The 15077-nt window shown below is 37.8% G+C and overlaps 1 protein-coding gene across 3 annotated transcripts in view; it reads left to right on the top strand.

Moving 5' to 3' along the window:
- Nucleotides 1–15077, top strand: part of ARHGAP24 (Rho GTPase activating protein 24) — a 734422-nt gene that overhangs the window by 462518 nt on the left and 256827 nt on the right. The gene's annotated exons all lie outside the window — the stretch shown is intronic.

A 15077-nucleotide genomic window follows, 5' to 3' on the forward strand; every position in this document is an offset into this window, starting at 1 on the left:
AACCCAACTACCCAAGGTATATCAATGGGTAGGATTAAATCCTTTAATCTCACCTGCCAATACTGATTTCAACAAAACTAACAAAAGCCTCCCAAAAGCTCTTTGCCAAATAATCTAGTACCTTATATATACACACACCTTTGTGTATGAGTGTGTACATATATATGTACTTTGTGCATATATATATATATATATATATATATACACACACACAGTTTGTTGGTATAGGTGCTGTATATCTTTATAATTCTTTGTATTATAGGATATTATATTATAGTATATAATTCTTTATAATTTTATATATATGTGTGTATATATATATCCATATATGCTATGTAGATAGGAGTTTTTGTGTTGTCATTTCTGTTTTGCTTTAGTCTGAAATGTCCTCTGAAATTAAGTACTAGCTATGCGTAAATAATACAAAAAAAGATTTCTCAGTAGAATTGAAAGTCTCAGATCTTTGTATATTACTTAGATTTGTTTGTATATTTCTATGCAGGTTTTAAATTTTTGTAAAAAATCTATCTGAAAACAAATCTACCATAATTTAGGATTAGCTTCTTTCAGACTTGTTATTATCCCATGAAATGGATTGTCTCTAAATAATTCCATGATTTATAGCATTTCGCTCCAGTTTTTTTTTTTTTTCCTATTTCTCTACCTCTTATTCAAAATGGGGATTTTAGCCAAATTGGCAAATTTGAAGACTTTGCTGTCAGGCATGCCAAATTGTAGACTGGAGTGAACTTTTATGGCCAAGTGCTAAGCATTGGGGAAATGTGGTTGAGAAAGGAATGTTGGCAGAATTTAACATATAGTACTTATTTCAAGAAAATGCAGTCAGTCTCTTTGCTTCTCAAAATGTGTTCTGGGCAAATTTTCCTTGTGCTGCTTAAAAGAACTAAACAGAGTAATTAATGGATGATGATGTCTTAACTTTCTTTGAAGAATAGTCTGTCAGAGGGGGAAGACAGAGATTCAGAGACTGCAGGCTGGCAAAAGGAGACAAGAAATGTGTATTCCATAATAGGTAGGAGCTACCTCTTTCTTTTCATCATGGTGTCTCTAACACCTGGTGTAGTAAAATGCAAGGTGCTGGATAAATACTCATTGAAGTGTGCATGTTTACTGGGTTTATGGAGGACTCACAATCATATGAAATGGTTTTATTATTGGCGATAGCTACTCCTAACTTGGTTGTATTGAACTCTTATTTCCTGCTGTGTAAGATCTCTCCATCCCCTGGTGCAGCAAAGTGCTCTTTGTAGCTCTAGTGGCTAAAGTGGAGGGAAATTCTTTATGTCCCATTTCTCTGCCTTCCTTTCTGATAATGCCACCAAGAGAAAGATGGAAGAAGATAGAAGTGTGTCTACATAGAAGCTGTTGCTGAGGTTAGCCTCTTAACACTGACTGGTTATTACCTCCCTCTCCAAAAGCTGATTCACTCATAGAGTACATTTGTGAATTATTCAGGATCCCTCGAATGGGAAATCTGCTTCACATAGTAGGATTTTCCAATGTAGTCATGGTCCTGTTAGATGGGATACCATCAGAAGGCCCCAAGGCCAGCTGCTTTCTTTATGCTTATCCAGCTACCAGGAAACTCATATATCCTGGTCTGCTAAGGCAGGATAACAAAGGCTCTTTCGCTATTACCGCTTCCTTCAATGCTGTCATCTTTCCCTTTTCTCCATGAAGCATGAGCTTCAGGCCCTGCAGATTGAATGACTTGCAAATATTCATGTTAGTCTTCAACTTGGAGAAAGTATAAGTGACAGTTCTAGCATACTTCAGAATTTACCAGCAACTCTCCTGTGCTTTCCTGACTTGTTCTGATGGCTGAGAAAATGTCTTTTCCTGCCCTTCAAAAAAATAGGGTTTATTTTGAAAACTTTTCTCCAAGAGGCACTTTCTCTGTCCTAATTTTCCTCTTGTCATAGTCAGGGGCAGAGAAATGGGGTTTGGGTTTTTTCTCTGAAATGCATTTTCTGTAAGCCCTGAAGGGAAGTGGCTAGGTACAACTTCCATTGTGGTTTTCAACTTAGAAGGTGAGTTTTTAGTAGTTTTTCTCTTCAGATTTTGATCTTAACAGCAATTCCAGGGTAATGGAAAGACAACTTTTTATCTGTATTTGTCTGTGCTCTTTGATTGGATTCTGGAGTAACATTCTCTGATGGATAGTGATGTTAAAAGGTGAATTGTGGATTGAAAAGATATATGCATCCCTATGTTTATTGCAACATTATTTAGTATTATTTAGAAGAGCCAGGACGTGGAAGCAACTCAAGTATCTATCAACAGGTGAATGGATAAAGAAAATATTATAGTATGTATATTTTATATTGTTTTTAAAAAATAATGAAATTGCCATTTGCAAAAATATGGATGGATCTGGAGGGTATAAGGTTAAATGAAACAAGCCTGTCAGAGGAATGCAAATACCATATGATTCCCCTCATATGTAGAATTTGAGAATATTATTCAGCCATTAGAAATGACGAATACCCACCGTTTGCTTCAACGTGGATAGAACTGGAGGGTATTATGCTGAGTGAAGTAAGTCAATCGGAGAAGGGCAAACATTACACGGTTTCATTCATTCGAGGAATATAAAGAGTAGTGACAGGGATTAAAGGGGAAAGGAGCGAAAATGAGTAGGAAATATCAGAGAGGGAGACAGAACGTGAGAGACTCCGAACTCTGGGAAACAAACAAAGGTTAGTGGAAGGGGAGGAGGGTGGAGGGATGGGGTGACTGGGTGATGGACACTGAGGGGGACACTTGACGGGATGAGCACTGGGTGTTATACTATATGTTGGCAAATCAAACTCCAATAAAAAAATATACAAAAAAAAGAAGCCAAACAAATGAACAACAACAACAACAAAAAAACATACTCTTAAATACAGAGAAGAAAATGGTTGCCAGAGTGCAGGTGGATGGGGGAATGGGTGAAACAGGGGAAGGAGGTTAAAAATACCTTATCTTGAGTCATGCATAAAAATTTTGAATCATTATATCATATACTTGAAACTAATATAGCACTGTATGTTAATTATACTGGAGATAGAAGATAGATAGATGGATAGATAGATACATAAGATGGATGGATAGATAGATGATAGATAGATAGATAGATAGATAGATAGATAGATAGATAGATTTTTAAACCATGTAGTGGGGGAAATGCCCTCTGGAGATATTTCATCTGCGAGAAGCAAGGAAAGCAGGATCAGGCATAAGGAGGAGCTGGCCCACAGCACAGTTGCAATTGAGGTCTCAGCTGATGCTGCAGGGGCCCCAGAGCTGGAATCCCCCTCAGAGCTACTCTAAAAGGAACCAGACATGGTTTCCTGGCATCAGCTAGTCTAGCTGTGATGGGGAAAGGGGAGACAGATAAACTCCGGTGAAGCAGCTCCCTGTTGCAAAGGAGAGCAATTTCCATGAAGGCTTCTGTGAGTCATCAGTAGCCAACATACCAGCCTCTAGGATCTAGACAGAGCAGTAGGGAATCCATGAGAGTAGCTATAGCTTTATTTGTATCTAGCTTTCTGTATCCCAGGCAATGTTCCAGGCTCTTTGTATCTATCATTTAATTTGATCATTATCACAGCTCCAGGAGGCCAGCTCTGTTGTCTCCATTTCCAGGTAAAGAAACTGAAGCACAATAAATTCAATCAACGGTCAAATAGCTGACACTATCAGTGAATGCATGTGTGTGTGTGGTGTGTGTGTGTGTGTGTGTGTGTGTGTGTGTGTGACTGACTTATCTTTACAAAGGTAAAGTTCCAGAAAATCAAAATGAAGTTATATAGATTCTGGCTTAAAAATATGAAGTGTTAGAGGCTGGAGCCTGATTTCTGAAATATGAGCATGCAGATTTTTATTATTACTAAGGGAAATAGATATTTTTGTATTAAGAGTTTGGCACTTGAAGTGAGAATAGACATTTTCTCATTTATTTGCAATTATTTCTATGTTTAAGCCTATCATAAAAATAGGACTAGATAAAGGTGCCCACTTACAGTTCTTTTGAACGTATGTTCTAAGGTCACAGCTATCCTGTCGTAAAAAACTGGAGAGAAAAACTCACTTGCCTGCAGATGCCTTACTTATATGCGAATAACTATATCACAGAAGGAATGTGCATCTGTAATTTTTTCCTATGGAAAACTGTTTCATGCTGGAGCTCAGCATTCCTTATTATGGAACTCACTTTGCTAAAACTGTCTCAGCTTCTTCACAGACTCCCTTCACATGCTAGCCAAGTTATCACTCACTATCTAGCCACCAGCAAGCACACTTAATATTACTCGTATGTTGGAAAGCAGTACACTGACCTGCACAGGTATTCTCCAAGGGAAGATTCATTATGATTTTCAAGGGTAGTTACCAATATTCCAGACTCTCAAAGCTCCATGTCGTCCCAGTGCCCCAAATCAATAATAACTAGAACTGGGAGGTTTTCTTATCTTCATCCCTCCTCCAGGAAAAGAAAGGAAGTAAACACAGAAGAAAAGGAGATGAAAGATTAAGAGACAGCTATGGAAATGAAAAAATAAAAGAGAGGAATTTTGAAGGGTAATCCAAAGTGATTTTCATCTGCCTGGAAATGAAATTAAGCCCTTCACAAAAGGAGAAGGTGTCATCTATCCTGCCATTAGCTGTTATTATGCTAATTATCTCCAGTACCCTCTGACAATTGCGTATCACTTCTGTAAATTTCAGCATTTTTATGAGCTAAGTGAAAAGTTAGGGAGCATGGGGACTTAATCCAAAATCGGCATTGTGTATCATTTTGTCAGAAAAATGTAAATACTTAACGAAATTGCAAACAATTTGGGGGATTTCAAAGATTCCCTGAAACCCAATAGTGGACTCTAGATTAAGATCCATAGCTTAAATTTGGGGTCCAGAGACTTTATTAATTTCTATTTATCAATTTATCTTTTTCTCCATATTTAGCTATTTATCTCTATGTTCCTATGCATCTATCTATTCCATCTGTATACATGCATGCATAAATGTGACAAAAATTTTTTTTCTCTTATTTGTAATCACATGGTATACAGTTAATCAGTTTTTACTTTTATCCCCCTGGTCTAGTTGTTTTCTCTACTGGTTCTATGATAATGTAACTCTCCAGACCTATTTCATGCATTTATAAAAAGAACTCTTTCTAGGCGGAACATTTCCTGGGTCTGGAGACTGTACAATTTTTAATTTACCAAAACTTGAACCAATTTAGATGGTCAGTGCAGCTGCACTATGGAATAGGCCATATGAAAATAGATAGTTCTGAGAGATAGCTCTGGGTGTCTATGAGAAAGAAGAAAGCTTGGCCAGTTTTTGATTTTTGAGATAATTATTTGGCCCCTGCAATGATAGTTTATCACCCATGTCTATATTTACAATTCGTCTTAGGATGAATAAAGTCATTGGTTATGTTAATTTGCTGTCATTTAAATGACATTTAAAAATGTAAACCAGTATTTGATGTCTATTTTGTGTGAAAATGTGGAGATATTTTAATAGTATTCTAGCAAAAAACAGGCATAAAAGTTGGTCATTTTCTTAATCATTAGTTAAATATGCTGCTAAGGCATTTAATTTATGCCACTCTCTTTATCTTAACTCCCCCCCCCCTTTTGTGTTAGTACAGTAAGGCGAAATCCATGCAATTATATTTGTTACCCAAAGGCAACTAGGACAGTCTCTTTTTTTTTGTCTGCCTAAGTCTGTAGGCAGCCTTGAAGCTTGTATTTTTTTTCTTAGTTAATGTGTGGAAATCATTTAGAGAATGTGAGTAGGAGTTGTTTATGGTATGAAAACATAATTATATATACACAGTAATTCTGAACATGAATTAAATAAATGCCTTGAAAATCAGCATGTTTTTGCTACTATGTATTCTTTTATTTAAAAAAAATTTGCTTCAAAATTCCCTTCCTACTTAAAATGCCTTAAAATATACATTTGAAAGAGGCTATTAAAATGATACAAAGGGCATTTTGAAATGTTTGTAATCCCTTGAAATTCTAGTGGCTGCCATGTCAACCAGAAGGCATTTGGCACATTTGTGAACCGATTTGGAGTGTGATCTTATGATCACACTTGTGAAGAGTGTTTATTGAAGAGTGCTCTTTTACAGAATTGGTAGAATGTTCATCCATCCCCCATTTAATTCTAGTATTCATTCTGTATGCCACATCAGAGGTCAGCAAAGATTTTCTGGAAAGGACCAGGGAATAAATATTTTAGGTTTTGCAGGCCAGATCATCTCTATTGTAACTACTCAACTCTGCCATTCTAGTGTAAACAAATGGGTATTGACTGTGTTCCAATAAAACTTTATTAATGAACACCAAAATTTTGGATTTTATATAATGCTCAAATAGCAAGAAATATTACTTTTCTTTTGATTTTTTTCCAACCACTTAAAAACATATAAAAAATAGATAGACCAGATTTGGCCCATGGGCCATAGCTTATGGATCCTGTAGCTAGATAAAAAAAGCAAACCTATGAAAAAGAAGCTGAAGATACTAATATAAATCACTAATCCCCACTGGTGCCACCAGAGCCAGAATTAGAACTCTGAGACAGCCTGTCTCCCCAGGCCATAGCATCACCCACAGCCTCAAAATCATGATTCAGGAGCGGTTTGCCAACAGTTTTATTTAGAAGCGTCATCTTTTAATAATACCTTCCCCTCCCCCAATCATGATGAATCTAAAAACTTTTAGTGACCAAACCAAAATTCTCTGTTTAAACCCTGTCTTAGCTCATTTAGAACTCCAGATTCTGCCCAGAGCTGAACTCTGTTATGTAACTTTTAAGAAATGAATATCAATAATAGGAGATGGGTATGCTTAGCATGAAAACAAACACAAACCAAACCAAACCAAACCAAACCAAACCATGTTTTGTTTAGTCTGTACAAGTGCAGGGAGATATAAGTATTCTAAAATGGAGGCATCCCTTGCAAGATCAAACAAGTTCAAAGTGGCTTCTAAACTCACAGTTTTACAATGTACGCTAGCATCTTAAAAATTTAATATCTTAAGGAAAATGACACTACTTTGCTTACTGGGAGAACTAATGAGCTCGTTTTCTCAGAGGGGTAGCTTATTTTTCTTACCACTCATTTATTAACATCTCTCTACCCCTAACCCACCAAGTTTCCTTTAACATCAGCAATGAGAAACACTGCTATCATATTTACAGCTAAGGTTTACTGAAATAGGTGTCTGGCCTTATATGAAACATGCCAGGCTTTATATACAATGACTCATTTAATACGTGACCACATTTGTGATTGATACCAATTTCCTTTCTGGTAAGCAGTAGTGTATATTCACATTTCTAATAAATGCTGAAACCAGGTTTCACATCCATCTGAGTCCACAAAACCACCACAGTCTACAGCTTTCTTATACCAATTCAGGACAAGAATATGGATAGGTTTATTTTCTAGATCCCATAGAAGCCAAATATCTAGGAGTTGAGAAAAATAAAGAGGACAAATAAATGAGATTAAAGGTTTAAACAGTTAATGTACTCTGCATTTTCTTCATCTCTCCTTGGGACTCACATTTCTTATCTTATGTTGTCTGTATTCTCTTTCTTCCTCATTAGATTTGAAGCTCTTGAATTCTATCGCTGGTGCCTGGCAGAGTGGCTGTTGTCCTATAGTATATACTCAACGCAGGTCTGTTGAGTTAATGAATAAACTAGACTTCAGTTTTATTATCTATGGAATGATGGCACTGTATTAATCAAAATTTTAAAAGCCTTGCAGCTCTGAATTATTCAACTTGATCATAGCTTTCTCTACACTGAAGGATACTGGAGACCAGAGAAGTTCATGAATTTCACAGACTTGTACTCTTTAAAAGAAAAGTAGTTTGCACTGCATCCTTCATTAACACTAAAACCAATAGTGTCTTTTAGTATTTGGGTGGCAGCAGCTGTTTATTAACAAGCTGGCATAAAGGTGATTTTCCTCCCTCCTTTTCCTTTGTGACATTGTTTTAGTTATGCATTCATGGGCTGTGTATGTTTACCTGTCTTTTTTTATCCAATAATTGAAGAGGGCTTTGAAATCCAGTCATGTTAAGAAAGTAGTGAAGTGCTTAACAAGTGTCAGTGCCTGTTACTATGAAAAGAGAGTTTCTCCAGGTTGTTTTTTTCCTGTGGTAGGGCCTCTTGGAGCTGTATCTTAGCTGGGGAAAGAGTGTCTGAGTGAGTCCAGTGGCCAGTCAATAGAACAACCAATATGTTAGAAATGATATGGGAATGAGAAAGAGAAAACATACTTCACAGGAAAAGGAGTGTAGCAGAAGGAAAATGAGTGTGCAGCAGACATCTGCTGATAATTTGGGATGGGAACTAAGCTTGCAGCGAGGGTAAAACTGGCATATCACTATGCCCTGTGCCAACTCTCAGCAAACCAGGGAAGGCTCTTTCATTCTTTTCTTTTACTTTCCTTTTCCTTCTTTTTTTTTTTTTGTTTCTTTTCTCTTTTCTTTTTCCTTTCCTTTCCTTTTCTCCCCCTCCTCTTCTTCCCCTCTTCCTCTTCTTCTTCCTCCCCCTTCTTCTCCTTCTCTTCCTTCTTCTTAACAGAAAACTGAGCTGAAGTAGTTCTGAATGTTTCAAAAAGTGAAATCTCAAGAATCATCTGCAACCCAGTCATGCACCCTTGAGCCTGTTGGACTTCCTGGCTTTGAAACAAATGTTATCTTTGTCTATTCATCTTTAGGTTCATTTGCCTGGTTCATTATTCAAATGCTGCCTTTCTTAAAAATTGTTCTTCTTTACAGCCCCATTACATCAGGCCTAGAAGGGCCCAAATGGCAATCCTGAGATATCCTGGATCTTGCAGAAATATACTGGTCTAACCTGCTGACATCCCTACAGCCTAAATAAGAAAACTGGCAATTTAGCAGAAGAACCACCTAGGAATTATAAAACCCCAGTTCATTCCAGGCACTTTGCTAACTGTTTTGCTAAATACCAAACTGTTTGCTTTAGATATATGGTGAGTCTGCAGTTAGAATTTAAAGAAATGACAGGATTTTGATTAGATGACTCTGGGGTTAGGAATTTCAGGCTGAAGAAATATTGGCAAAGCATAAAGGAAGTTTTGAGACCAGAAAGGGGTACTTGTGGAATAGAGAGAGGGGATGTACTGGGGACATGCAGTGTGATTCATGTGTGTGTCCTACTGATCCAGGCTGTCCTGGGGAGCTACCTACCCACTTGGCTGTTTCGTTTGCAGTGCCAATTCAAAGAAGTCCTGATTCTTAGGGAGCTTAGCAGCATTCAGATACCAGGCTATCCTCACACAGGCATTCAGCTAATTTTGTGAAAATATAGAACTCAATGCTAATCAAGTGCTTATATTTCAAACATCAGAGTAATAAACCTAAATTTGAACTTTTACATTAATTCAAAGTGCATCAACCAGCTATGAGTCTAATGGCCCTCACCAACTTTAGAGGACAGTCACTAGACTGTTACGAAGTAGCATTGGTTTAAGGATCCCCTGATCCCATACAAAAAGGTTTCCCATGAACTCCTACTTGATCAGCATGCTTTTAAAATAACATTTTGTGTCTATGACAAGAAAGAGGAGTGGGTAGGAAAAAGTGCTTATTAGTTTTCAGAGACCGTCTAACAAAGTACCATAGACTAGGTGGCTTAAACAACAGAAATTTATTTTCTTACAGCTATGGAGGCTAGATATCCAAGATGAAGGTGTTAGCAGAAGTGGGTTTCTTCTGAAGCATCAGTTGTCTGCCTTCTTCCTGTATCTTCTCAGAGTCTTTCCTCTGGATCCATCTGTGTCTTAAAATTTCCCTTTCCTATAAAGACAGTAGTCAGTTTGAACTAGGGTCTACTCTCATGATCTCATTTTAATTTATTTGCCTCTATAAGACCCCATCCCCAAACAGGGTCAGACTCTGAGGTACTAGGGCTTGGGACTTCAACATATGAATTTTGGGGAAATACAACTCAGTGCATAATAGGGTCAAGAAGAGGGCAACCCAGATGGCTTAGTGGTTTAGTGCCATCTTCAGCCCAGGGCGTGATCCTGGAGACCCAGGATTGAGTCCCACGTCTGGCTCCCTGGCATGGAGCCTGCTTCTCCCTCTGCCTGTGTCTCTGCCTCTTGCTCTCTCTTTCTGTGTCTCTCATGAATAAATAAAAAAATAAAAAATAAAAATAGAATAGGGACAAGAAGAAGAAAAACATTGCTGTTCTTCCAGAAGCTTCTCCTTTTGTGAGGCAAATTCTTGTTATATTTATTACAGACTACTTGAGTCCCATCCCATTACTCAAAGAAAGAAGCAAAAATTCAGACATTGCTATACATCAAGCCACAATCCAGAATTCTACTTAATCCTTTCATAAATAATGGAAATCCTGAGTGATATAGCAACCAAAGTATTAGCTAAGAACAAGTGATATAGAAATGGAGGCTGTTCAGAGAAAGAACAAATATTTTATATCTAACTACACTTTCCTATAAGTTATCCTTGAATTTAAAATTCTTAATTTTGGGCAGCCCTGGTGGCTCAGTGGTTTAGCGCCACCTTCAGCCCAGGGCGTGATCCTGGAGACCTGGGATCGAGTCCCTGCTTGGAGCCTGCTTCTCCCTCTGCCTGTGCCTCTGTCTCTGTCTCTGTCTCTCTCTCTCTTGTCTTTCATGACCAAATAAATCTCTAAAAAAAAATTAAAATTCTTAATTTTGCTTCTAGGTTTGTTTTTAGGATTTTGCATGAAATAAATAGACTAGACATGCTCCCCTGTGTTGCTATTATCTTTTGTTTTTTAAGTCAGGCTTATTTTCTTTGAGAATAAGTCCTTTCTAACAGTGGTGTACTAATGTGTTAAATACTACTGCAATGTGTCTAGTCAGGAGGAGGAAGCCAAAAGGAGTGCTTGATAGATCTTATCAAGTTGTTCAAGTCTTCAGTAGTGAATTACCAACTTGTCATTCAGGGTGTTGAGGAGCAAAGAGTACCCAGACAGGCAATTAAGGCTTCTGGAAAACAATTAGTGCAGGGGCATGACATGGTATAGGGTTCATTCTTTCAGCACCAATCACATTGTCTTTCTCATGACTCATTATTTCTGATGTGTCACTTGCTTACAGGAATCACAGAGATAATGATAGATCTGTACTTAGGGTTACTTGACTCTAATCTAGGGGCTATGATGTGTCATAATGGGCTCTTTGAAAGACAAATAACTCATTCTGATACGGTTATAACTGATACATTTCAATTATCATTTGAAGAGTTTATTTATTTTGTATTTTATTTTTGATCAGCTGTTCTCTCCCATGGATAACCTATTGCCAACTTAATTTTATGGAAATCACCCCCAATTTCCTGATATCAAATACAGTTGACCTTTGAATAACTTGGGGCTTGAGGCACTGACTCCCATGCAGCCAAAAATCCACATACAACTTTTGACTCCCCCCAAACTTAACTGTTAATAGCCTATTGTTGACCAAACCTGCCTTACCAATAACATAAACACTTGAGTAACACACAGTTTGTATGTTAAAGGAATATGATAAAGTAAACTAGAGAAAATAAAATATTACTAAGAAAATCAGAAAGAAAATAAATTTACAGTACTATATTTATGGAAAAAAAAAAGAACGTACAACTGGACCCATGCAGTTGAAACACGCATTGTTCACGGATCAATTATATACAAAACCAGTTACTTCTGCATTTGATCCTCTTTCCCTATATTATAATAGAGGAACTGTCCTTTTCCTTCCTAAGTCCTGTCCTTCATCTGTCTTAGAATTACGTCCAGTCTAACCTTTTAGAGAGCCATCATCTATTGATTGTACTGTTTCCATCTTGTTTGTAGTTTTGTCTTCCATATTTTTCATGCCCATACACTTAAAGCAGTAGCCTTGGAATTGACATTTTTTTTACAAAAGCAAATTAATCTTATGCATGCTAAACTTTGAAAAATATGACCACACAATCATGTTATTATTCTCTGATTTAAAAAATCATCCTAACCAAACTTTTCATTATCCATTAATTTGTATGTTTTGCTTCTTTTTGCAACAAAACTGTTCTATACTCCATGCTATACTCTCCCCAATTCTTGTCTTTGCCTCAGTCCACTTATGCACCACCCCCCCTAGCTCCACCAAACTTTTCCTTATATTATGTCATCAATGGCCTCTAATTTTTCTAAATGATTGTTTCAGGCCTCATAATAATTGCCCAGCCAAGCCATTTCACACACTGATCACTTCCTCTTTCCTGATATACCTTCTTCACTGGGCTTCAAGGATACTACATTTTCTTGGTTTCCTTCTTACTTCACTGCTCACGTCTTCTGGTCACCATAGCTTGTTCCTCCTCAGCTCCTTAACCTCTGGGCATCTTTGAGTTCAGTCCCTGGTTCAGTCCCTGGTTCTCTTTGTCTTGGAGAACTGATATTTTCCTAGCTTGTCCTCAGACTTTATTCTGCCTCTCCCTCTATTCTACACATTTTTTAAGAGGCTTTATTTCTTAGAGCAGTTTTAGGTTTTTGGAGAAAATGTGCAGAAAGTGCAGAGAGTTCCTGTATATGGAGTACATTTTTGATATTGAAATTCAGTCAAGTCACTTCCTGTTTAAAAAAATCGTATCACAGCTTACTGGCCCCAGATAGACTACCCAATGTTCCAATGTGTTTTCTTCTCCCCCTTGCTCTCTGAACTGTAACCACACTTGCTTTCTTTCAGTTTTTCAAATGTGCCACACTTTAGCTATAGAATCTTTATATATGTCGTTCTTTAAAAAAAAAAAAGATTCCTTTCCATCATTCCAAGATTCATAAGATAACTCCTACTCATCTCTCAGTACCTCAAGTGTTGTCTCTTCAAAGAAACCTACACTTGATTCTCCCTCCCAGCCTATATCTTAACCGACTACTGAAGGTCCATGACCTATATTTCTTGGCATTTTTCTTTTATAAATAATGTCTGTCTCTCTCACAAGAATGTAAGTTCAGTGACAGCTAGAACTCTGCTTTTGCTCATCCTGTTACTTCTAGCACATTGCAAAGTGCAGTGACAGCTAGAACTCTGCTTTTGCTCATCCTTTTACTTCTAGCACATTGCAAAGTGCCTGACATGTCATAGTCATTTAATAAATATTTGTTGACGGAAGGAAGGGAGGGAGGGAGGGTGAGAGGAAGTAAAGAAGGAAGCATGAGAAAGAAGAGGTAGAGAGAGAGACATAGGAAGTTACTGTGATCTAGAAATGGGTAGATACTGGGGGTGAAAATCAGAAGCCCTGAGTGTTAAACTTATTCTATAACCTAATTCAAACTCAGTGATTGATTTGGTTTATTAAACATTTAGTAAGAATCAGCTCTGAGGTAGATATTATATGCCAAGGTTCCATTTTTGAGGAGCTATGGTTTGTCATCCCAGTGAACATTCCTTGGAAGTGGAGTTCCACTGAACACATGGAAACATGAATCAAGTCCATTTATAAAGCAGCCCAGCACTTACAGAACTAGCAGGTGGGCAGATGGGATCCTGATCATACTGTATCTCTTAGGCAGGTTCTCTAATTCCTATGGCATCTATTTCCTCATCAGTGAAATGAACATTACATCTTGAAACTAACAGATGAGACGATGTATGTGAATGTCTGCAAATGAATGTCACTTAAGTGAACATGGAGGCCCATATAAATGAGTTCCACTGGTCTACCATCACAATGTGTCTAACCTGTCATCAACCCAGCTCTCTTTCAGGATCATCTCTTTCTTTCTAATATGTTAGAATCCAAAATGAGTGTTAGTTAACATTATTCTCCATCATTTTCTCCCATAGCTGATGTGATGTGTGAAAATTAAATCATGTAACAGGACTCAGTGGAAAAAGAATGGGATGATCTGTAGTGCTAGTATAAAAAAAATGGATTTATCCTACACCGTTGCATTCCCTCCCTTCTCTAAATGCTGAAAGGCCAGATCTGAGCCATAAACGAACCCTCTCCTCAGTCAGTATGAGCTGGGACCTTAACATTAAATTCACCCACTCGGCTCAGCCCATTGCTGTTAACCTGTGAACCCCAGTGGATTTGATCGCTGCTTCCTTTGAAATGAGTGCCTCCTCATGCACTTGCTGGCAACCCGCAGTGCCTCTTCATTGGTTGTCAGGAACACAAAGCCTCAAGGGCATAAATGATGCTATGGATGGAACAGCTGGTGATGGGCTACTCATGCATAGGAACTCCAGGCAGCAGATGAGTTGTATGCTCCCTCTATTGGTTACTGGTGTAATTACATGGAAGCAGCCAGGCACAATGGCTCCAGAGTGTTAACAGGAGCTGAAAACACTATCACCTTCAAAGTGCAGTATTACCACCTCCTTGCTCCTCAAAATAATTAGGAGGTCTCTTTTTCAAATACTTGAATTTGGATCTTTTACACCTCTTGCTTCCATGGCATTTGCAAATTCATATTCACCTTCAGGTTACTTATTTAAAAATATGAAACAACACAGAATCTTGACAACCACCACCAATATAAAGAAACCGAACTGAAAGAGTAGGAATAAAAGGTTCACAGTAAAAAGAAAGAATATGGCTCACACTTAACAGCTTGGCTTCTGTTACACAGGACGATGATCCCTGTGTGAATAAATTGTCTGCCAAGTTGGGCTGGATCTCTAGCAAGCACAGTATATCTTTGATTATTGCTAAGCAATTAGCAATTAGAGTCATACCCTTGCAGCAAAACGTGGATCTTTAGGATTCCTTGGCCAAATAAATATCGAAAATTACTTTTAAATAGGACCCTAAGATTTACCTAATAAAATTAGATTTTTATCTTTAACAGCAAAATCAAAACCAAAGGAAGGAATAATTTTTTTCCCTTAGAATCTCAACAAAATTTAAAATAAATAAGCCTCCTTACAATATGAATAATATGGACAGCCCAGGTGGCTCAGCAGTTTAGCGCCGCCTTCGGCCCAGGGCGTGATCCTGGAGACCCGGGATCGAGTCCCACGTCGGGCTCCCTGCATGGAG

This window comes from Canis lupus, chromosome 32 (genome assembly GCF_003254725.2).
Source record: "Canis lupus dingo isolate Sandy chromosome 32, ASM325472v2, whole genome shotgun sequence".
Taxonomy (NCBI): Eukaryota; Metazoa; Chordata; class Mammalia; order Carnivora; family Canidae; genus Canis; species Canis lupus.